At 45.0% G+C, this 25825-nt stretch overlaps 1 long non-coding RNA gene across 1 annotated transcript; it reads left to right on the top strand.

Moving 5' to 3' along the window:
- The first annotated feature begins 5317 nt into the window (after positions 1 to 5317).
- LOC308458477 lies at positions 5318 to 21364 on the top strand. The gene is made up of 4 exons (XR_013977459.1): positions 5318 to 5440; positions 14005 to 14153; positions 16084 to 16280; positions 21142 to 21364. It is a non-coding gene; the product is annotated as an uncharacterized lncRNA (long non-coding RNA).
- The last annotated feature ends 4461 nt before the right edge of the window (positions 21365 to 25825 follow it).

The raw sequence follows: 25825 nt of genomic DNA, 5'->3' as shown, positions 1-25825 counted from the left end.
GATTTCATGCTCTTTATTCAGCTCATAGTGGTGAGGAAGAATGGAAGTTCCCCCCGAATCTCTGCTTTAGATACATTATTTACACAATGGGCCCCACATGATTGGCTAATTCCGGGATTCACCAGTAGGCCAATCAGGTTGCGGATTCACTTCCACCTGGAGCTGGATTGGGTAGCTCCTGTGGACCAATTAGACTGCTGCATTCTGGACCCTATAGTTCCAGAACCAATCAGACTGCTGCATTCTGGACCCTATTGTTCTAGGACCAATCAGACTGCTGCCTTTTGGATCCTATTCAACTCAGTACATAACAAATCTACAGACCAATCTTGGCCGGCGAAGCCATTTCCCCCAAACCACTAATCTGTCCTTCACTTCACATTACTGGTGAGGTCAGCTGATGACAGGAGCACAAGGTTTAATCCTGCACTGGCTGCATGTCATGTTCCCAGCATGAGACAGGATTGCACATCCAAGGCAGCAGAATTTAATCTCTGCTCAGCATCCCCTCACAGGGGAAGCTGCCCTTTTGAGAAGTGCTTTAAAACTGAAAATGGGACTATGGGGTCTGTCTTAAAGTGTTGTTTGAAGCACCTGACCTCCTTCTCCTTTATGAAGGGGGCTGCTTTTAAAAATGCTTTTGAAAAGTGCTTTAAGGCAGCTGAAACGGGGCTGGGGGCTGCCTTAAAAGCACTGCTTGAATCAGCTTGGGTGCTTCTCCTGCAACCAGGCAGGTGGATTAAAGATTGGAGCAAGATCTTGCACTTAAAAAGGAGAAGTCATCTTTTGTTGTCACTAAAGGAAAGCTTCATTTTTGCAGGCCAGCCACTATTTTATGGTGGATTGGAGGCCACTGGAAATGGCATCGGGGAATTATGAAGGGGGGAAAACCAAACATTTAAAGAATTCCCTATTTATACATAGATGGATGGATGTAGACTCATTTCAGGCAATGAGAATTCTGAGTTCAAATTAGTTATCCCCCTTTATTCCACCTGAAATGGCTAAAATAGATTTGCAGCAACCTTTAATGAGTGCTTTCCATGCAATGCCATCCTAAGGTTGTTCACTTTGAAGTGACTCTCAGTGAATACATTTGGGCTTCCTAGTAAGCATTCATAGGAGTCTCAGCCTTCAGCCAATTGAATTTAGGCTTCACATCCTTTCACCTACATACAGTGGTACCTTGGTTCTCAAACTTAATCCGTTCTGGAAGTCTGTTCCAAAACCAAAGCGTTCCAAAACCAAGGCATGCTTTTGCATAGAAAGTAATGCAAAACGAATCAATCCGTTCCAGATTTTTAAAAACAACCCCTAAAACAGCAATTTAACGTGAATTTTGCTATTTAATGAGACCATTGATCCATAAAATGAAAACAATACTATACTATAAAATAAATAAAACAGTATTGTAGATGATAAAAATTAAAATTATTTTTTTTCTTACCTGCACTGATGATAGTCATTGTTTGCATGGGGGGCTGTTATCCATTTCCACAGTCATACAATCAATCAATCAATCAATCAATAGCTGAACTGGGATCCACATAGTCACAAAAACAAATTAACTGAAAAAGCCTCAAAACAAAAATCGCAAAATAAATACCAAAAACAAAAGCACCAAATATAAGCTCCAAATATCACCTTAGAACACCGCAATCAGAAACAGAAGGCTTAAATTACAATGGGGGGGCAGGGGATGCAAATTAGCAGCGCAACAGGAAACACAGAAACAGAAGGCTTGAATTACAATGGGGGGGACGCAAATTACCAGCGGAACAGGGAACACAGGGGGACGCAAAACGGAGCATGTTTGGTTTCCAAAAAAAAGTTCAAAAACCTACTTTACTTTGCAGTGTTTGGGTTCCAAGTTGTTGGTGAACTAAGCTGTTTGAAAACTGAGGTACCACTGTACTTCTTATGTTACTGGTTTTATATGAAACTATTGTGCAAGTGCTATAAATGATCTAATTCAGTGGGGGGGGGGGTCCTAGAAAAATAGGTGCCGGTACTCACCCTGAAGTTGTTACAGTAAGTGCCACAATTTTTAACAACGACAAAAAGAGGTGCCTGGGCTGAGTACCCCCTGAAAAAAAGCACTGATCTAATTGTTCTTTCCCTTGATTTTCTACCTATTTGCTCAAAGTTATAGGTGCACATCTGTAGTTTTAAAAAAAATGGTGGGGGAAGTATTTTAGATGTGAAAGGGATAATTGTGTAGAAAATAAAAGTGATGAAGATCACGTGATATAGGCTTCATGTTATAGGGCCTTACATCCCAAACAATGTAAAATCGGTCAGAAATAAAAGAGAAGGACAACTTTCCTCATCCTTGTTCAGGAGTTTTATCGTCTTCGGCTGTGAGTGAATCTCTCAGATACATCCATTGGTGCGCAAAGCTCATTTGCTTTAACTGACCTTGTATTCAATGCAACACTTTGAGGATTGGACCTATCTGTCTCCAACAGCCCAGCAATAAACTGAAGTATAAAGAACAGAAAGAGGGCGAGAGAGACTATGATTCCTCATAAAGGGCAGTCTGAGTGAAATCCAAATGTCGGACATAAAATGGATGGCATTCTGAAACAGGGTTATAATGTGAGAAAGAGAGCCGATTCCAAACGAATAAGTTTGAAAGATATATAGCTGCGTATGAAACCATCCTCAGGAATCTTTTACACATATATTTAAAAAGTAGCAGGAAGAACCAGTGAAACTGACCCAGTTGGTTATATTCTGCAAGCAAGTCTTTCCATTATTTCGTATGGCCACTGCCAACACAGATGCTTTCTGGCTGGGCCTGCCAGAACTCTCCATGTATTCTGGAATACTTTAAATGTCAAAGCAGGACTGTTGCTTCATGAGTACATTGTTTCTGAACTGCTCTTTAAAGCTCATTCCAACATTGTATGGTTGGAAATCTGTTTGTGCAATAGGACTCCCTCTTTCTCTCTGCCCCCTCTCCAACAAATCTGTCCCAGAGGGTTCCCCAACAATCCAGTAGGATAAGGGGGGAATTTGTTTGGTCCACTTTTCTCAGCAGACTGATCTGCTCTGACAATTCCAAACTTGCTTGCTGATCGGAACTGGATGGTGAACATATTTGAATTTTGCTACGCACCAAAAGCACGTGTATTTTTTAATTAAAAGATGCACATGAAGTGCATATTTGATGTATGAATTGCCTGAAAAGTTCATTCAGTTGTACTTTAAAGAATGCATGTTATGTTAAAAGTAAAAATATAATGTGCATTAAAGGTGGACTTTTTCCAAAGAACCTACACAAAATGGAGTGCAACAGACCTATGATTGAGTACCAGCAAGATTGAAATGGGATGAAATTAGGCTCTGGAGCAGATTGGAGGGCACATAGGTGAGAAGGGAGAAATGGGAAGTCTTGTTTCGGTCCCAGTTCCATTGATGTTAACTGCTTAAGTTCACCATGGACAGAGTGAAATGAAAATAGAGAAATAACTGCATCAGAATTTTGGAAGAGAGAAATAAGTTAGACAATTGGGACTCCCCCCACTCACTGCCTTGCATAGCCAGCTAGTAAGAATGTGACAATTTCTGTTCAGACCCATGTTTGTTACATGCAGTGCTGTTTCCATTCCACTGCAGTTCAGCAACTTACAAGTATTTTATTTTTTAGTATAATTTATTTTATTTTTATTTATTAAAATTATACACCTCCCAGCTACAATCTCAGGGCAGTTCACAGAATAAAAGGTAAAAACACAAGTAGATAATGTTAAATTGTTATTCACCTTGCTGCCTGTGGAATTATGTAATTAATTGTGTGATTATTATGTTATCTCACAAAATTCATTTCACTGCAACTCACATTTTTTTTTAATGCAAAAGAATTGCAATGCAAACGGGGGGAACGTGATCAATTGTTGTATCATTTGCAGACTGAAAACCGCCGTAGATACTGACTTTATTTGCTAGATTGATTTCTGTTCTGAGCATAGGAAAAATACACTAATATCAGTGATTTCTGCCCCTATTTCCATTTCTATGAGAATTGTCTGACATCTCTTCTACTTAGTTGGCAGCCTGGGTTCTGATATACAGGATAAGTTGGGCTACATTATATCAAAGAACTCCCACTGTTTTGGCTCAATAAATGTGTATTTCTGCCATTTGAATAGCAGAAATACAATACTGATTAGGTCACACATTTATATCAATTCAGCAATAATTAACTGGAGGATTCATTAGAGGCCTCTTGTGTGATCATTGTCGCATCATTATAGATAAAATTATTTCCCCGTTGATATATGAATGATGAATTTTTACAATCAGAGTGATAAGAAAGACACCCTCTCTCCACTAAAAACTCATTCAAGATAATTATTTAAAATATGCATTTTCTTTTTGGAGGCAGGTGAACTCTATAATAGAGTTCTTACATACTTAGCATGATCAAATCACATTTGAATGTCTTCCCCATAAGAAAAATATGCAGGCTGGACATTGGTCTTGATACGTCATTTAAAGGAGAAGTAGGCTCAGGGCTTGAAGAAACCACAGGAAATAGCTTAATGAATAAACAAAAATATAGGAAAGACATTCCAACCAAATAAACAGGCATGATCTTGAGTCTTAGGAAATAAAACAAGAGAAGTCAAGAGCTATATAGCCCATGACTACATTAGCTTTAGCACTGTTGAGTATTGGAACATAAAACAGATTGCATGCCCTTCCCAGAGCACAAGTAACCTTGAAAACTGGGAACACAATTAAGGTCCTTGGGAGGGAGTAAAGGTAAAGGTAAAGGAACCCTGGACAGTCCACTCAAAGGCAACTATGGGCTCATCTCACTTTCAGGCCAAGGAAGCCATCGTTTGTTCACAGACAGCTTTCCGGGTCATGTGGCCAGTATGACTGAACCGCTTCTGGCACAATGGGACACTGTGACGAATGCCAGAGTGCACAGAAACACAATTTACCTTCCTGCTGCATTGTTACCTATTTATCTACTTGCACTGGTGTGCCTTCAAACTGCTAGGTTGGCAGAAGCTGGAACACAGCAACGGGAGCTCACCATGTCATGGGGATTCGAACCGCCAACCTCCCGATCGGCAAGCCCAAGAGGCTCAGTGGTTTAGACCACAGCTCCACCCGTGTCCAGAATAAACAAGCACTCAATCACTGATAAGTCCACCCACCATTGTGAGGCTCAGAGCAATGAAGATGATGCCTCCCCAGCTGTTGCCATTGGCTGTGGGTTTCTTGTGGTGTCACAAAAGCCCTTGGCAACTGAGTGGATATAAATGCAAGCCAAGGGAAAAGCCCTTTTCTATTTCCAGCAGGACACACCTGGCAATGAATGTGACATTCAGCACTGTCCAGGTTTCTTCCACTTGGAGGAGGCAAACTGAAGAATGGAAGGAGGCAATCCTCAGGCAGTGAGATGCTATGGAGCAATAATAAGGTAAGTTTGCTTGCTTGAAGGCTGCTGGTATCTGTGATTAGAAGCTGGCAGACGTCTCATGATGGACCTGACAGTAGCTTCTGGCACAATGGGATCAGCAAGCCCAAGGGGCTCAGTGGCTTAGGAGGGTGTAGAAGTACAGTGATCTGTGAGACTCACGGGTCACTATGATTGTAGCAGAGGTAGAAACTTTAATTCAATGGTCTATTGCTGGAGACCTTGAAGATCTTTCCTTCTTTCAGAATAAATACTTTTCAGTGACTGATGGGTCTCTTGAGAGATGCACTCCACAAAGCCACAGACTGTGCAAGAGTTAAGAATGAGGCGCTTGTATAAAACAGATCACAGCCACGTTATCTCTTCTTGCTTAGGAGAGGTTCCCCAGTTATAATCACATGATTGTGAACACAACTCCAACTTGATCTGCTGCTGTCCAGCTAAGGCTAGCTTTCAGCCTACAGAAGCTGAGGCAGCTTGCTAGAACAGCACTACAGTTACATTTGCTTCCCCGGGCTGTTTCTATTTGCATTTGTTGTTTTATTAAGATCTAAGGTGAGGCAGAGAGTTCTTGAGATTACCTAGCAGTGAAAGCGCCACCATGCCAGAGGAGAGATCTTGCCATTTTCCATCTAGACCAGAGGTGTCTCACTTTGCCCTGGCAGTACCTGAGTTTCAGGGCTGGTTCTGTCCTTCAAGGACACATGTAGCCAACCTAGCAGTTTGAAAGCACACTGGTGCAAGTAGATAAATAGGTACCACTCTGTTTACATGCTCTGGTTTCCATCACGTTGCACCATAAATGGTTTAGTCATGCTGGCCGCATGACCTGGAAATATGTCTGTGGACAAACACTGGCTCCATTGGCCTGGGAAGTGAAATGAGTGCTGCAACCCCATAGTCACTTTTGACTGGACTTAACCATCCAGGGGTCCTTTAGCTTTTTTTACTCCTATCCTTCAAAAGGGCCTCCTAAGTCATTCTCTTTCTGTTTAGTAATCAAATGTGAACACATACAGCTGTTCTTTTAATCAGGTATTTATTGTGAAACTGTTGCAAATTGGATGGGTTGCTGTTATGTACTGAGTTGAATAGGATCCAAACTGAAGCAGTCTGATTGGTCCTAGAACAATAGGATTCAGAATGCAGCAGTCTGATTGGTCCTAGAACAATGCAGCAGTATGATTGGTTGGCAGGAACCACCCAATCCTGCTCCAGATAGAAGTGAATCCACAACCTGATTGGCTTACAGTAGAATTCCAGAATTAGCCAATCATGTGCAGCCCATTGTGTAAATAATGTATATAAAGCAGATACTGTGAGGGGACATTATTCATTCCTCCTCACCACTATGAGCTGAATAAAGAGCATGAAATCACTTTGCGACTCTGAGTATATTTCACTGGCGACGAGGATGGGATCCCGCTGAGCTGACTGCCACACACAGCACCGCAGCACCGCCAACTGCCGCACCGCTGCCTCGCACCGTGTATCCAGGCTTCAGCTCCGGGGCACAAGGAACTCAGAATGGCAGCCAACAGCAGCTTCTCGCCATTCAACCCAGCATCTGGAGACTGGGAAGCGTACGCCTCCCGTTTCACCTTCCTCCTAGAAGCCAAAGGGGTCACCGACGAAGAAGACGCCAAGAAGAGGGCGATATTCTTCAGCGTCTGCGGAGAGGAGACGTTTGAAATTGCCCGGGCTCTCCTTGCGCCTGAAGACGTCGCTACTGTTCCATACAAAACAATAATGGAACAGCTGAAGGGGCACTTTTCGCCGCAGCCCTCAGTGGTGGCTCGTCGAAATGCCTTCTACGCAAAGCGGCAAGCCCCTGGGGAAACCATAACTGGGTTTGTGACCTCTCTCCGCCAAGCCGCCCGGTTCTGCAACTTCTCAGAGCTGGAGAACATGCTTCGTGACCGCCTCGTCGGTGGCCTGAAGGATGAGAAGCTGCAACGACGCCTCTACGCTAAGAAGGACCTAACGTTCCAGGTCGCTCTGGAGGAGGCCCTGGCAACAGAAGCTGCCGAGAGGTCGACCCAAGAGGCACGGCCGAGCCTGCCATCCCAACCGAGGGTCCACCATGAAGACCTCACCGACGACTCAGGATCCGACAGGGAGGAGGTGCACCGAGTACAGCAGCGCACTCAAGCAGCGCACAGACCACAGCTGCCTCGACGAGAAGGAGGGAACTGCGCAAGCTGCGGGGAGAGTCACGAGAGGAGGACCTGCCGTTTCCGCAACGCAGAGTGCAGGCAGTGCAGAAAATCGGGACACATCGCCCGGGTGTGTCGGGCTCGGCCCACCCGACACCAGGCATCAGATGACCAATCCAAGAGCCCCAGGTCCCGGGGCCCAACGCACCAAGGCAACTCGACGGAGCTCACGGACTTCCAGGTATACCAGTTGCCCCACCCCAACGTAGAGAAAATTTATGTAGAGGTACAGATAGAGGGGGCCCCATGCCGCATGGAGCTTGACACGGGTTCAACTCTATCCATAATCTCGGCAAGGACCTTAAGGAAACTGTGTCCCACTGGGGGTCCCAAACTCAGGCCGGCCCCATTCACCCTCCGGGACTTCCAGAAACGTAAGGTCCCCACAATGGGGGTGGGGACCTTCAGGGTGCAATACCGAGGGCGGACGCGGCAACTGGACTTGCTTGTGGTCAAGGGCCCCTACATTAGCTTACTGGGATTGGCATGGTTTGGACCACTGGGGCTAGCTGTCACCGGGGTGAACCACACTAGCTTACAAGTGGACGTGGACGCCATATGCAAGGAATTTCCAGGGGTTTTCGATGGGAAATTGGGACAGTATACGGGCCCCCCCATTGCGCTACAGCTTGACCCCGCAGTACGACCGGTCAGGCTCAAGGCCCGCCGGGTCCCGTTCGCCTTGAAACCCCGTATAGACGAGGAATTGGACCGACTCGTAGAGCAAGGAGTGCTGGAGCCGGTGCCTAATGCTCCCTGGGAAACCCCAATCGTCACACCCGTCAAGCCTAATGGTTCGGTCCGCATCTGCGCAGACTACAAATGTACCATAAACAAGGCCCTCACGGCCCACACATACCCAGTGCCAGTGGTCAGCCATGTCCTTGCCACCCTGGCTGGGTCGAAAATTTTTGGCAAGCTGGACTTGGCCCAAGCATATCAACAGCTGCCAGTAGATGAGGCCACAGCAGAGGCACAGACGATTGTGACGCACAGAGGAGCGTTCAGGGTAAAGCGGCTGCAATTCGGTGTCAGCGTGGCACCAGGCATATTCCAGAATATAATGGACTCTCTCCTTAAAGGGATTCCTGGCGTCACCCCCTTCTTCGATGATGTGTTGATTGCCGGCCCCACACCAGAGGAGTTTGAGGACCGCCTCCGCACCGTTCTGCACCGTTTCCAGACGGCGGGTCTCAAGGTGAAGCGGGAAAAATGTCTACTAGGAGTGCCTCAGGTGGACTTTCTGGGATTTATGGTGGACGCAGAAGGGGTCCACCCGACTGGGGACAAGGTACGGGCCATTTGTGATGCCCCAGCGCCCAAGAGCAAGACTGAACTTCAGGCCTTCTTGGGACTATTGAACTTTTACCATTCCTTCCTTCCCCACAAGGCGGCGGTAGCGGAGCCCCTACACAGACTCCTGGACAAGCGGGCCCCTTGGGTGTGGGGCCAGCGCCAGGAGGCCGCATTCCAGGCAGTCAAGGACTTGCTTGTCTCAAACTCGGTCTTGGCACACTTCGACGAGAGGCTGCCGGTGGTGCTAGCATGCGACGCCTCACCCTATAGCATTGGAGCTGTCCTGGGGCACCAACTCCCGGATGGAAGAGAGGTACCGGTGGCGTACTTTTCCCAGACACTCAACACAACCGAGCGGAACTACTCGCAAATCGACAAGGAGGGTCTGGCAATCGTAAAGGGAGTAAAAAAATTCCATGATTTCTTGTACGGGCGGCCCTTCACCGTGGTGACTGACCACAAGCCGTTGCTTGGCTTGTTTGCCCCCGAAAAGCAGACCCCCCAAGTGCTGTCTCCTCGCGTCCTCAGGTGGTCAATTTTCCTTGCCAGCTACCAGTATGCACTGATTCACCGACCTGGGAAGGCGATGGGCCATGCGGACGCCCTCAGCAGGCTACCACTACCGGAAACAGGCCCTGACCCAGCACCTGCACAAGAGGTTATGAGCCTGGAGCTGCTTCCCGACCGCCCCATTCAGGCACAAGAAGTTGCACACCATTCCAAGAAAGATAGGGTCATCTCCCGGGTCCTGGACTGGGTGTGGAGGGGATGGCCCAGCAGCAGCCCCGGGCCAGAATTCGCCGGCTACACAACCCGCAAACATGAACTGTCGGCCCACAAGGGGTGCCTGTTATGGGGAAGCAGAGTCGTTGTTCCCCAGCCCCTCTGCAAAAGGGTCCTCACAGCCCTACACGAGACACATCCAGGGGTAGTAAGAATGAAGGCCCTTGCCAGGAGTTATGTGTGGTGGCCGGGGATCGATGGAGAGATAGAGGCCTGGGTCAAACACTGCCAGGCCTGCCAAGAATCCCGCCCAGATCCCCCAAGGGCCCCAGTCCAGTCCTGGGAGTCCGCCCGAGCACCATGGTCACGCCTGCATGTGGATTTCGCTGGCCCCTTTCAGGGGAAAACATTCTTCATAGTGGTGGACTCCTACACCAAATGGCTGGAAGTCGCACTGGTACCGTCCACTTCCACGTCCGCAGCCATCCGGGTACTACGCAGGCTGTTTGCAACCCACGGGCTCCCTGACACTCTCGTCTCAGACAACGGGACTGCATTTACGTCAGGAGAATTCCAAACCTTCACAGCGCAGAACGCCATCCGCCACATCCGTTCGGCGCCGTTCCACCCTGCCACCAATGGCCAAGCAGAACGCATGGTGCGGACCACCAAGGACACCCTTCGCCGCATGACGCAAGGGGACTGGGAGTACCGCCTTGCCACATTCCTTCTAGCACAGCACAGCACCCCCAGCTCAACGACTGGCCGGAGCCCCGCTGAACTACTAATGGGTCGGCGCCTTGCAATCAGATTGGACCGCCTTCACCCCGATAGAGCTCAGGATGAGGTAGTGGTGGGGGAAGGCAGGAACCCCCGGACCTTCGAGGCCCAGGACCCAGTGTACGCAAAGAATTTTGGGGCAGGCCCAGCATGGGTACCCGCCACAATCACCAGGGTCACTGGCCCCATGTCGTACAGAGAGGACCCGTGAGGCCCCGTGTCGTACAGAGAGGACCCGTGAGGCCGAAAGGACACCGGAACCAGAACCACGACTGAGCGAGCCGGTTGCACCAGACCAAACAGCCGCATCACAGCCAGCATCCTTGGAACACGAGCCAGAACCCGGAGCCCGGACCAGGGAACACCCCAGGCCACAACGCACACGTAGGCCGCCGGCATACCTTGAGGACTATGAATGCGACCTCCCGGGCAGGACTGGAACTTAGAGGGGAGGGGTGTTATGTACTGAGTTGAATAGGATCCAAACTGAAGCAGTCTGATTGGTCCTAGAACAATAGGATTCAGAATGCAGCAGTCTGATTGGTCCTAGAACAATGCAGCAGTATGATTGGTTGGCAGGAACCACCCAATCCTGCTCCAGATAGAAGTGAATCCACAACCTGATTGGCTTACAGTAGAATTCCAGAATTAGCCAATCATGTGCAGCCCATTGTGTAAATAATGTATATAAAGCAGATACTGTGAGGGGACATTATTCATTCCTCCTCACCACTATGAGCTGAATAAAGAGCATGAAATCACTTTGCGACTCTGAGTATATTTCAGTTGCGCTCCCTCTAAAGGATCAGGGGCTCAGCTTGCAGGTACTTCTGGGACTACTACTGTCATTCAAGGCTCAGGTGACCTTGGTGGCATTGAGTGTCTTCCATCAGCTCTCACTGGTGGTTCAGCAGCAGCCCTATCCAGGACAGGGAAAGTCTAACTTCTGTTGTTTATGGTCCGGGAACATCTAAGTTGGACTGCTGCAGTGCATTATACATCAGGCTGCTTTGCAGACAGTTTACAAACTGCAAATGGTGCAGAATTCAGTGGCCATTCACCATCACAGGAAAAGTGGTACAGTCATACCTTGGGTTACAGATGCTTCATGTTGCACATTTTCGGGTTACGGATGTGTCGAAACTCAGAAGTACTGGAACGGATTACTTCCTGGTTTCAGTGCTTGTGCATGTGCAGAAGCATTAAATCACACTTTGCGCATGTGCAGAAGTGCCGAATCGCAACCCGCACGTGCACAGACGCGGTGCTGCGGGTTGGGGACGCTGCAGGTTGTGAACGTGCCTCCCGCATGGATCACATTCGTAACCTGAGCGTCCACTGCACTTGCCAAACTTTTCCTTGCAGCAGTAATTTCTCTTGCATCCAGGGGTTTCTCTCTGCTGATAGAAGGAATCAGTGGAGCAGGTGATGGTGGTAATTTGTGGTGATTTTAGTGATTGGTGAATATCCTAATTTGGGCCGGGGGGTGCCCCAACAATGAAAGGAGATTTTTGGGAGAATGGGACTACGGGGAGGAGGGAGAAACCTTCCTCCCTCTCCTGCTGTTGATAGATGCCTTCTATCAGCAGATGGGACGCAACCTTAAGAGTAGAACTGCAAGTGAGGTTTTAAGAACTAAAGAAATCATCACACAAATTGTATTTCTTTCCTGAGAAAACTTCATTAAAATACTAGATCAAGCTGCTCACCACTGAACAACCTGCCCAGTTTCTAAAGATCCTGTGGTTAGCATGAATGGAAAGAAGAACCACGTTACATTGTTACATGCATTGAAAAATCAACTGGCTTTGAAGAATTTCTGGGCATTCTCTTACGTTCTAATTAGATGTTTCCAACTAACAAATGCCACTGAATTCCACCCAACTTTGAGCTTTCATCTTAAAAACATTGTCCACCAGACCTGAAATAGGAATCAGAAGTATAGAATGCTATCCCTGTTTGAAACTCATTGTGTTAGATGTTTTGAATGGTGCGATAGAAGCACAAAGCAGTTGTAGGTGTGTGTGTGTGTGTGTGTGTGTGTGTGTGTGTGTTTCTCTTTCTTCCATATGATATTGCTTATTGTTTTCTGCTCTAAAAATATTAAGGAGAAACCACACACACAATCAGGAATTGGCCACATTGAAGAAACCCTTTTCTTTCTCTCTCTCTCCCCCATGGCTTTGAAACAAACACCTCATTTGATTTGTGGATCTGGAGCAAAGACAGCTGTGACAAATTCCAGTGACAGATTATAATTAAACTCCACAGAAAAGGGGCTCAGTAACAAAAAGAGAAAAGGATCATAGAAGCCTACTGTCAACATATATTTTTCCTCATACTGATATTAAAATAACAAAATGTACTGACAAAAGGAGCTGTGGCAATGCCATGTGGGCGGCATGTTGCATCCAATGTGTTAAGACAGGATTTTAACAGTTTGCTCACACATGTTGCTTGGTATAAGAACTCACGCTTTTCTATTGCAGTTCCCATCAGAAAATGACGTACACAACCTGATTCAGCCTCGGTTTGTATAACAATGGGCGGGAGCAGGTTCATGTCTCCATTGTGCAAACGCACATAGGCAGCTTTCCATGAAATTGGGAAACCAGCCTTTTCAACTGTGATGACCTCTGTGTACATATAAAGGTGTAAAGCGGGGATGCGGGTAGCACTGTGGTCTAAACCACTGAGCCTCTTGGGCTTGCCGATCAGAAGGTTGGCGGTTCAAATCCGCACAACGGGGGGAGCTCCCGCTGCTCCGTCCCAGCTCCTGACAATCTAGCAGTTTGAAAGCATACCAGTGCAAGTAGATAAATAGGTACCGCTCTGGCAGGAAGGTAAACGGCGTTTCCGTGCACTCTGGTTTCCGTCACGGTGTTCTGTTGCACCAGAAGCGGTTTAGTCATGTGGCCACATGACCTGGAAAGCTGTTTGTGGAAAAACACCAGCTCCCTCAGTCTGAAAGCGAGGTGAGCACCACAACCCCATAGATGCCTTTGACTGGACTTAACCATCCAGGGGTCCTTTACCTTTACCTTAAAAGGTATGTTGCAGACTTGCCCACAAAATAATGCACAAACAGCAGAATACAGAGCCTGTTGCCTCTTGTCATACAAGCAATTCTGTGAACTGGGCTACTGTTGATGTCAGGGGTTCTTAGGCAAAAGGGTTATTAGCTGAAACTCCATTCATTACCTGGCAAGCCCAATTACTGCATAGTGCCCACATCACAGAAGCATCTGTAAACATCAATGTACATGCATCTGAAACTCCAAATGGACCAGAGGTCTCAGACATACTGTATATACATACATGGATGTTTCAAGTCATATGCAGAATGTTCGTTCTTTACACACCAGTATATTTTCAATGTAAAGTGTGGGGCTGCTGATTCTTGCAGATCTTTGGGGCCTGTCCATTTGAACTATTATTTTGAAGTTAATTAATGACATGGTATACTGCAGAAACCCCAAATAGATTGTAGTATTACCATAAAGATTTGGTCAATGGCACTGACCTTGACATTATTGTTAATGCACCTAACAGCTTCCAAAATGTAAGTTGCAGCTAGCTGGAGAATGTCAACTGCTCATTTCTGAATGCTATGTCAGAGGGTGAAATGCTGCAATCTTTTCAAAATGGGTCTACCATAGAAGATCAGCCAATGGACAACAGGCAGACATATTCACAGACAGGTGGGCTTTATTTGCAATCCTTTGGAGCAGCAACCATAAGGAAGAGAGTCAACAGTGCTTCTTTTCCTTATTGCAGTGCCTTTTTATCTGATTCTATCATGTAAGGCAGGGGTCAGCAAACTTTTTCAGCAGGGGGGCAGTTCACTGTCCCTCACAACTTGTGGGGGGGGCCAGACTATATTTTGGAAGGGGCGGGGGAGAACAAATTCCTATGCCCCACAATTAACCCAGAGATGCCTTTTAAATAAAAGCACACATTCTACTCATGTAAAAACACCGGGCAGGCTTCACAAATAACCCAGATGTATTTTAAAAAGGATACATTCTACTCATCTAAAAACAGGCTGATTCCTGGACCGTCTGCGGGCCGGGTTTAGAAGGCGATTGGGCTGGATCCGGCCCCCAGGCCTTAGTTTGCCTATCCATGATGTAAGACATCTTGAATGGGTTTCCTAAAGGAAACCTCTACATATTTACAGAAATAAACAGATAAAAAAGACTAAAAGGGAAACTTTTTATTTTATTTTTTTGGAACACCTCTCTCTCTTTGTGTGTGTGTTTGTGTGTCCTTAAAGTCACATGGTTCCTCTCTCCCTTACTGCTACTGTTTTGGGGATAACCTCTAAGGCATCAGACCTCTGTATCTGGATATTAACTTGCACAATCTAGTACCCTGACCACCCTGTGGATCAAGGCACTTTCACCATTGCATTGACTTTCTTTCCTATTCCAAGAAAAAGTCTGTCTTGAACCTGTGGTCAGACTCCCCTTCCTCAGAGGATGAGGCTGGGGATTGAGATTGGGAAAGGGAATATCCCTCAGATGCAGATACTGAACCAGAAGCACTTGCCCCAAAGGCGCCCATTTTGCCAGGACCTTTCTGACCCAAAGACTCCAGCTCAGAAGACCTTGGGCAATCACAATCTTTCCTGCTCATTCATAGTCAGTGATTGCTAATGTATGCTGTGCCCCTTTAACTGAAGACAGTTCTCTCATGGAAAGTGGAACTAGGTGCAGCACCTATTTAAAGCTCAGTTCCAGGATGACTGCTGCTGAAACAACATTTGAGCTCATCTTCTCCAGAGCTCTGCATGGAGAAGCCTTGCTGTTGCTGCTGAACCCACTGCTCAAAAAGAACATAACCCTAATTTGCATTTCCTTACCTTTGCAGTAGCACAGGCATGTCAAACAGGTAGATCGTAGGCTCCCCTAAGAAAAGCTCAACAACTTTGACCTGAATCCCAGGGCTAGATCACTGCCAGTCCTTATGTCTGTGAGTAGATCACAGTCCCTTGGAAGTTGGCCACCCCTGAACTAGCAGAACCAGTCATCAAAATCCACTGAGGATGCAATGGCATGGTCCCTAGGAGATGGACCCAGAAGCCATTAGATGTGGGCTGTCCTCTGAGAGGGAGATCTCACAAGGCTCCGGCCAGCTGTTGTGGAAACCTTAACAACCCCTGCTTTACTAATGTCAGAGCTGTATTATTGGTTAGTAGTGACAGATCAGGGGATCACTTGAGTCAGAAGGATCTACAGCCTTCCTATTTCCTTAGCACACCCTGAACCAGGAGATGGAGACCTAAAGGAATGTTTCCACCCCCATCGTTCAGTCCGGACACTGAGGTCCAGCTCCGAGGGCCTTCTGGCAGTTCCCTCACTGCGAGAAGTGAGGTTACAGGGAACCAGGCATAGGGCCTTCTCGGTCGTGGTGCCCGCCCTGTGGAACGCCCTCCCATCAGATGTCAAGGAAATAAACAACTATCTGACTTTTGGAAGACATCTGAAGGCAACCCTGTTTAGGGAAGTTTTTAATGTTTGATGTTTTATCGTGTTTTTAATATTCTGTTGGCACCGCACAGAGTGGGCAGAGTATAAGTAATAAATTAAATTATTCTTATTCTGGCATACGCATTCTCCCTCTTCTTAGAAACCATGTAATGAAAATTGTAAAACGAAAAAGAAAATCCCAGAAAGGGAAAGAAAGAGAGAATGAATTTTCTCCCCACTTAACCATCCTGCTGCCTGTCTGGAAGGCTTTGTAAGACTTGGATTCTCTGCCCCCGCCCACCCCGCCACACACATTCCTGGTGGGATTGCTCTGCCTGGAAGCTTTTTGCGAACAAAGTAAGTATCCATTTTTGTCATGTAATGATTTTATTGCCAGTGACTTTGGAGACGGTTAAAAAACACACACCCTAGGAAAAATTACCCTTAAGATCAGCCTGGGCAACCCTAGTGGAATTTAGTGCACCAGGATATAATAGATCACCTTCCTGGCTGAATTAAGTGCATTGACAGATTCTTGGTTATCTTTCTACCTTCCCCAAATCTCATGTTAACAGCTTGTATATGAACCTTTTAGTGAATAACTAAAGGCTTTGAAGGTTTACAAACAAATCTTCATGTTCAAATGAATTGACCCAAATGAATAGTCTATCTACAGCTTGAAGAGTCCATCTAACAATGCATATTCTATACTTACAAACTGGCTGAAATCTTTGCTGCTAGGCTTGGGGGCTTTGGCACAAGAGAACAGGCAACTGTTTAGCAAAGCTGAAATCTTTGCTGATGTACAATTTTTAAGAAGAAACTGCAATGCAGATAAGAGCCTTGCCATGTAAACTGCAGGGCACTGGGCCGTGTGTTGATTGAGTGAGTGCAGAAAATCTAATTTAAACCAAGTGGGCAATTATAGTCCCACAATTGGTGATTACCTGTTCCACATTTGTCTTTAGTGATATTTATCCCTCTCTTTCCCTCTCTTAAGTTTCCATCATAGCACAGACTGCTTTTCTCTTTAAGATACTTTACAGACTTAGCATTTTACTGGTGGCAAATATGAACTGCTCAATGTGGACACAAATTGGCTCCAGCTGCCATCAAACAAAACAGCTTCGAGAATCAAATCTACTACAGCAGCCCCTGTAGGAAACCATTTATTCTAAGGCTTCTATTATTTTAATTGGAAATTCTCTCTGTTTATGCTGCCAAGGATTTGAGACAGTAAAGATTGGCTCCAAAGTGCGTTGCGTGGAATTTTAGCATGTTTGCTGAATGATTCCTCCATCCCCTTTTTCTCTCTTTTTAAAAACCACAGTATATTATATATAGGCTTCAGTCTTGCACACAGACTGCCTAAATACCATTGAAGTCAATTGGATTCAAACAGAATTGCAGCTGTAATGTGTAGCTTGTGTTTACTAGTCAAGCAGTGGAGAGAGGTGAAGCTTGTGTTTCCAGCTCTGATCTCAAGTTCATTTTCATTGATTTTTTTGATGCTTGTCCACTTTGACCTCTTGCTTCCTTTTCCATCTCAGTCTTCTTCACTAGCTAAGCCATGACTTTGAACCTGGTGTGAAGAAAAGGACTAAATGCAAAAAGAAGAGGCGGGACTTGTTGATGCTTGAGAACAAGCACGGGGCCAGTGGAAGATTTTCACATCTTCCATATCCCTCCCCTGCAATTTGGGTGAATAGGTATGAATGGGAAACATTGCAAGCTTCTCTGTGGAATCACCCTATGACACTATGGTAACATTTAAAGCCCTGCATTCACATGGGCAACACCAAACACATACCTATATACAAGAAAGTCACCTTGTTGGGATTGACCAATCCTTTTTCTTGCCCCCTGCAGGAATGAATCACAATATAGTATTGTTCTCGTGGGCTATTCTTTTCCAAGGATATAGATGTGCTGCTGAGAGCAGCTTGAAACAGTGTCAAAGGCTTCTATCTTTTTGTAGAAGTGAGTGAGAAAGAGGGAAAGAGACTCAGTAATCTCATATTTAAAAGGACAAAAATCCTTAATATTCACGCATTCCCCTGAAAATTAATCTAATTTACAGAAATTTCTGGGTCAAATACTTCAGTCTAACGCTAGTTGCAATTATTGTGGCATGAAGATACTTTCTGAATAAGATGTTTAATTGCCAAGGCATAAGGCCAAAGTGAATGAATCTTATTCAACTAGAGCAACTAGACTGAAAGGAAAGAGAGAGAAAACAGAGAACTGTGCTATCAACCCACACATATCTGAGCAGATACCCACTTATACTTCTTGAGAATGTATTCCATCTGCAGAACAACAGTAGGTGGCTGGAAGCAGTCTTGAAAATTCATTTGCAGTTTAAGAAATGTCAACAAAACTTAAGGATTATGTACTTTAAATGTAACAGTCACATATAAGTAATCTAACCACCAAGAGATGCTATTGTCAAAACACGAAATTCAAATTATCAGTCTAAATACAATTATTTTGAAGTAAGCGCTATTGACCCATAGGAACCACTCCCAAATAAATCTGTGCGGAGTTACAGTTGAAAATAAGTTTTATGCACATTTAAAACCTGGCAACATTTCACAATTTTTAATGTTCATTTAAAAAAACCCACAAAAACCCACCACCACAAACATCTTAAATTTTGATCCTTGCTGATGACTTTCAACAATTAATTGAAACATTTTTTCTTCCCTAGTAGCTCCGGAACCTAATGTCAGCATTTCAACCCATTAAGGAAGTCTTTCAGAGAAAGTTAGCACAAATTTAAACATATGCAAAGTCAGTTCAGATCATTGAGGGAGCTGGCATTTGTCCACAGACAGCTTTCCAGGTTATGTGGGCAGCAGGACTAAACTGCTTCTGGCACAATTGGACACTGTGACAAGTGCCAGAGCACATGGAAACGCCATTTACCTTCCCCCTACAGCAGTACCTATTTACCTACTCACACTGGTGTGCTTTTGAACTGCTAGTTTGGCAGGAGCTGGGACAGAGAAACGGGAGCTCACCCCATCATGGGGATTCAAACCACCGACCTTCTGATCGGCAAGCCCAAGAGGCTCAGTGGTTTGGACCACAGCGCCACCCATGCCCCAGTCTTTACCAGTCTGTGTGCAAGTACTTCCCATAGCCTTCCTCAGGAAAACACTCTCTTGATGCTGAATTGGAACAAACAGCATTTTGAGTTTTCTGCAGAATTGTTTCCAATGGGTTTTCATGGAGAAAGTGCTGGAGGTAAAAAATAATAATAGCAGCACTCTGACACGGAGCTTTAAAGCATGAACCTGTTTCTAGAAATGCGGCACACAAGGAAGTTCCGATGAGCCCTTAATTTATGGCAGATCCAGCAATGTGTACTTGAAACTACTCTTCTACCCATCTCACAATGACCTCTATGTTTTAAACTAGACTTTTTATTATGTATTTTACAACTAAAGGAGATGTAAGAGGGGCACATAGAGGGGAAAAGTTAAGGCTCTGCTTATAGTCCCATCATTTGAATTGATAGGACACAAAGAGAAAGGAAATTAATCGTAGAAATTGTGTCTTATTTTACGAAAGGAAGAAAAATGGGGAGATAAAGACAGAAACTGATTGGTACAGAAGTATGATTCCATTGGATCCAAAGTGTTGGATATGGGTGCATTTTTTTTTTTTTTTAAATAAAGGTTTTCTTTTGTAAAGTACACACATTGTCTCTTTTTCAGGTTGGGTTTTCTACAGATCATTTATATTTGTTGCGAGACATTAGTGTTGTATGTAATATAAGATTGGGAAGAGAAAAAGGGTGGTGGGGTGGTGGCAAATAATATAAGTTCTTCTACTTAATTTGTGTGGGATTTTTTGGTGTCAGCGTCAACTGGATAGGTTTGCTTTTTATTTGCTTGTTACAGGACCTTGGTAGGGAGAGGGATTGGGAGGGCAGCGTGTGGTTGGTTGTCTGTGGCTGGTTGCAGTGTGGTTTCTTTGCAATTGTGATGGGAGGAAGGCTTAGAAAGCCAAAAGTATTTGGATGATGTCGGTGGGTTCTTGTTGTCGTCTTGTTGAGCTGTGTATGTGATAAAGGGGAGCCATACTGGGGTGAAGGCATCCTCTTCTATTTGTCCCTGTCTCAGTTTGTTTGCTTGCTTTCAGGTCGAGGGAGCCGGCGTTTGTCCACAGACAACTTTCTGGGTCATGTGGCCAGCATGACTAAACGGCTTCTGGTGCAATGGAACACCGTGACGGAAACCAGAGTGCACAGAAACACCATTTACCTTCCCGTTGCAGTGGTACTTATTTATCTACTTGCACTGGTGTGTTTTCGAACTGCTTGATTGGCAGGAGCTGGAACAGAGCAACCAGAGCTCATCTCATCATGGGGATTCGAACCGCCAAACATCTGATTGGCAAACCCAAGAGACTCAGTAGTTTAGACCACAGCATCATATTTTTTGTATTGTTCTATGGAGTATTGTTTAGTTTAAGCTGTTGAATTAGTTTAAGGCATTTGTATTGTTTTATATAATGTTGCAGGACGCCGGTGGCGCTGTGTGTTAAACCACAGAGCCTAGGACTTGCCGATCAGAAGGTCGGTGGTTCAAATCCCCGCAAATTCCTATAACAGGGTGAGCTCCCGTTGCTCGGTCCCTGCTCCTGCCAACCTAGCAGTTCAAAAGCACATCAAAGTGCAAGTAGATAAATAGGTACCGCTCCAGCGGGAAGGTAAACGGCATTTCCATGCACTGCTCTGGTTCACCAGAAGTGGCTTAGTCATGCTGGCCGCATGACCCGGAAGCTGTATGCCGGCTCCCTCAGCCAATAAAGTGAGATGAGCACCACAACCCCAGAGTCAGTCACAGCTGGACCTAATGGTCAGGAGTCCCCTTACCTTTACTATATAATGTTGCATATTGATTTTTATTTTTTGTTTTTACTTATGGTTATTTCTAATAATTTCTACCATGTTTTTTGAACTGTTGCTGTTGATTTGATATGTTATGAGCCTCTACAGGGATGATTTGATGGGAAGGAGATGCGGAAGGCATCAGACCCTGCAACACTCAGACTCCATTTGGCTCATAATTTGGCTCAGGAAATGTAGAAGCTACTGCCTCCCATAACTCAGGAGGAGCTTGCTGAGTCCTATTCAAAAGACTACCATGATCTATTGCTTTTGCAGTTGCCAATTTTAGCTATTATTTCTCTCATCTTATTATTTTAGGAGGAGCACTTCTTTTGAATGGATCAAGACATGCATATGTATTACCTGAAAGGTGAAGCAGGGATAACTGCAGTGCCTTAAGGGTTAGTCATAAAAATGACAAAGCAGAAGGCGAAAATACCAAAGATGGAATTCTTACTTATCTATGTACCATGATGGTATCTCTGCTGTTTCCAGTAGGCACAAAGAAAGAACATCGTGTACCTAGACAAGGGAGGTTGTTAAGGGCGCATAATCATAATAGTAATAAAATATATATATCCAAAAAGAGATGATAATTCTCTGACAGTTGCAGTCACACAATTACTTGCAATTTAATCGAAAATAGTACTCTTGTCATTTTCAGCCACTTGCAGAGAATGACAGATGGTAGTTCTGATCTAGTCAGTTCATAAAAAGATACCAACATAATGTGAAGATTATTAGAGCTTATAACAATGCTCACAGACCAGGGGAAGTGATTTGCTCCATGTGAATAATGCAGCAGTAAAAGTAACAAGTATATGATTGTTGATTTCATTTAGAACTATTAGTGGGGAAATTGCTACCACAAGGCAGTAACATATTGATAAATCCAATTTAACTCAGGAGGCCTTGCATCTGATTAACCATGCACAGGATTGCACTGGAAGGTCCCAATTCATGTTAATCACTTTTACCAAGAGAGCTTATTTTGTGTGTTTCCCCAGAACCTTTTCCCATTTTGCCTGAAAATTTATTCAGATGCTGTTGGTGGGTTCTTGTGGTGGTGGTGGTGTTGTTCTGTGTATGTGATAAAGGGGAGCCATACTGGGGTGAAGGCGTCCTCTTCTATTTGTCCCGGCATCAGTTTCCAAACTAAATGTTGGAAGATTCAGGACAGATTTCGAAAAGTAGTCATGTAGTCTATAGTGAAACTATGAAACACAGTTCCAATGGAGGTGGTGATGGCTGCCATTTTGGATGGCTTTCATAGGCGCCAACCCTATGGGGCTGAGGGCAACTCAGCTCCCCACCCCACCCCAATATGCAGTGATGAGGTTGAGCACCCCATTCTTGAAGGGCTGGCCCCATTGGGCCTACCCATGGCAGTGGAAGGCCTTGGCAGGCTTACCCACAGTGGCAGAGGGCCTTGCTGGGCCCTGTGGCCTCTTCCTGATGCACCTCTGACAGCTTTAAAAGAGAACTGGGAAAAATCATGCAAGATAAGGCAATCAATGGCTACCAACGATGATGGCTATGCCCTGCCTCCATGATTGGAGGCAGTAATGCTTTTGAATATCAGTTGTGTAGCCTTACTGGAATTCACCGATTGGGTCTGCGTTGCTCCGGGACAGGAGGAAGGAAGTCAAACGACACCTGAGGTTGATTCAAAGAAAGAGTTTATTCTGCTCTCCGGATAGCAGAAGACACTTGCGTGATCAAGTCCACAGCAAGTCCAAAGAAATGAAAGGTTTCACGCAGTTTATATATCCTCCAGGCACCCTCTCACTCCTCCCCTAGGAGCCCAACCACATCGGCCTACGTACACAGGTTGCCATCACATATGTTCCTGCTCTGGTACTCTCAACCATAAAAGGATCTTCCTTCCTGTACTTCTGACCATAAAAGGATCTTTCTCTTCCTACTCTTATCTGGGAAGACGTCATAATCTCCAGGAACACGCTTTTGGCGTTTCCCCCGGACATTGGTCTTGTGCGTATTTTGTGGTCAGCACATAAGATAAAGTTCTGACGTGTTTTCGTTGTTCCCCTGGGGAGCCAAGGCCATCCCTTGCCTGTCCTGATAAAGGACAGAACTGTTTATGCAGTTGTGTCCTTATTATGGTTTTGCTCAACAATTCAAGTTTTACACATTTAAAAGTGCTCTCTTTTGAAAGAACAAAAGGGGGGGTTGAGTCAGTTTTTAAACTTACTACACAGAAACCCATTCCTTCAGTTGATGAAACCCGCAGGAGGGGCAAGTGATTATGTGCTTAAACCTTGTTTTCTCCCTGCCAGGCTTAGCAGAACAGCAGCAGCCCTGTTCAGTGGCGTAGGAAGGTCAGGTGGTATCCGGTGCGGAAAATTTCTTGTCACCCCCCCCCCCCCACATTGAAATCTAGTTGGACTCCCAAGAGCCTGCGATCTACTCACAGTATAAAAATACTGACTGTGATCTACACATTGTCATTGTTGAGCTTTTTTAAGGGGAGGGTCGGCCAAAGTTGTTGAGTTTTTTGGGGGTTTACAGGGTTTGGATCCTGACTTGAAGGAGCTTCTGCTTCTCTCCTTCCCTCCACCCTCTGCTTGTTTACTCGCCAGCCTCCATCCCACCATCTCCCTGCCTGCCTCCATGCCTCCTCCTGCAGCCTGGGAATGCAGGGCTGTCAAAACGAAGGGGGAAGGGGGGAAGGCCGCTGGCAAAGCGGCACAACTCCCCCCCTTCCCCTGACAGCTCGGGGCAGGCAGGAGTAGTGCACCAAATGTCACCCCCCTTGGTGATGACACCCAGGGTGACCCGCCCCCACTGCCCGCACCTTGCTCCACCCCTGGCCCTATTGCTTTATGAGGTTTGGATCTGGTGTAACTTTGTGCTGACTTAACATACGCCAGCTGCTTGGGCATAGGATTTCTCCCTTGATGGAAAGCTTGGGAAGGCTCCATTGACTAAGCTGCTATGATCTGCTACACGTGACTGTTTGAGCTTATGAAATAAATAAATAAAATCTACTACCCTTCTGAGAAAAACCCCGCCCCACCCTCACACTATATAGAAGGTACTGGTGACTTCTGTTTCAGTGTACCTGAAGAAGCGTGCATGCACACAAAAGCATATACCCAGAACAAACTTAGTTGGTCTCTAAGATGCTACTGGACAATTTTATTATTATTATTATTATTATTATTATTATTATTATTATTATTATTTATTTCGACTGTGTCAGACCAACACGGCTTCATACCTGAGCTTATGAAGTTTCAGTATGTAGTATATTCACTGACCTTAAAGAAAATTCTAAAGGATTCTTCAAAATTCCATGGAAGACAAAAGTGTTTAGAGAGGGTGGGGAAATAAAGAGAAATCCTACAAATGTTTCCCTCAGAGTCATTTGAGGTCTGGGTTTCCCTCAACATGCAAAATGGAAAGCGTAACTATAATGAGCAAGAAGCAGAGCTTTAAATAAAAGCGACAGGGATGGGCTTCTTACAATGCCCTGCCTGTTCCACAAGAACAGTTACAGTAATTTGGGGATATTCATTTTCATTCTTACCAGCCTCTAATGGCAGAGGGGGCGGGGGGGTAAGAAGCAACAGGTTATTTAATTTAAATTTAAATGACTCTGTTACTCAAAATAGAGTTTACAGGAAAGCCTTTTGGAAAACTCCCATGGAATTTTTAATAGCACATTATACCAAATACGGTTATGAAGCATGAAAAGCTAATCAATGAATCTATCCACATTTTCCTCTTGGGCAAAAAAAAATAAAAAATGTGGGCATGCATTGGATTCTAAATAAATAATGATGGGGACAGTGAAAGTTCCTGAAAAACAAAAAAGACCAATTCAAACAAAAAAATGTAAAGGGGAAAGTGTCACATTCATTCACCTGAATACTTGCATGCAGAAGGCTGTATGTTTGCTGCTAACCTTTGTTCTTATGTCCTGGTCTCCACAGGGAGATGCATATGCGTCTGTATCAATATCTGTGGGGTTACTCTTTTCAGTAGCATACCAATATCTTTTTCTGCAATCCCTGAAGTGATGACATTGAAATTCAAGTTTCTCTGCCTGCCCTCTGTGACAAAAAGTTGGTTTTGCTGGATCAGTTGGATCAAAAAAAAAAAAAAAAAAAAAGTTCCTTCTTTCCCTGCCAGCAAATGGTTATTGAACGGCAGCCTCTGATTGGCTGTGGTTCCAGGAGGGAGAGTTTTAAAGGAGAGGATTTGAGAGAAGTTAGAGTGAGGTTGGTTGAAGTGGGTTGGAATAGAGGTTGGAGATGTCGGGTGACAGATAGGGAGACAGGTTGAGGTAGAAAGAGTGAAAGCAAGAAAGAGTTGGGAAGAAGAAGAAGAAGAAGAAGAAGAAGAAGAAGAAGAAGAAGAAGAAGAAGAAGAAGAATTTATAATAATTTATTATTTGTACCCAGCCCATCTGGCTGGGCTTCCCCAGCCACTCTGGGCAGCTTCCAAAAAAATATTAAAATACTGTAATACATCAAACATTAAAAGCTTCCCGAAGAAGAAGAAGAAGAAGAAGAAGAAGAAGAAGAAGAAGAAGAAACTTCCACTCTGAGTGTATTGTGAAGGACAGAGTGTGGTGTCCTGTAGGAGGAATAGACCAGAAATTTTACTGGAAGGCAGAGGTTGAGCCAGGAGAAGTAGGAGCTGGAAAGGAACAGCCTACTTGGGACTCAAATCTAGTCTGGAGGGGAGATCTTCTAAGGAAAAGAAGAAACTCCCAAACCCAGTGAAGGGAGGGGTGTGTGGAGAGCCTTTGGGTCTATTGCTTAAGGTACCTCAGGAGCAGGATTGTTAAAAGGGGTGGATAACTGAAGGAAAGTATCACCGTATAAAGGAACCAAACTTATAATGCAAAAACAACTGAGGACGAATTAAAGTGTAATCGTACTGTATGCCTGAAGTAACCTAAGTTTAATCGATTTGTGTTATATACTATCTTGCCTTAAATAAATCTTTATTGTTTATTTAAAGAAAACCTGTC

This window comes from Podarcis pityusensis, assembly GCF_964106645.2.
Source record: "Podarcis pityusensis genome assembly, chromosome: 11".
In the NCBI taxonomy this organism is placed as follows: Eukaryota; Metazoa; Chordata; class Lepidosauria; order Squamata; family Lacertidae; genus Podarcis; species Podarcis pityusensis.
This window is presented reverse-complemented; position numbering and strand designations above follow the sequence as displayed.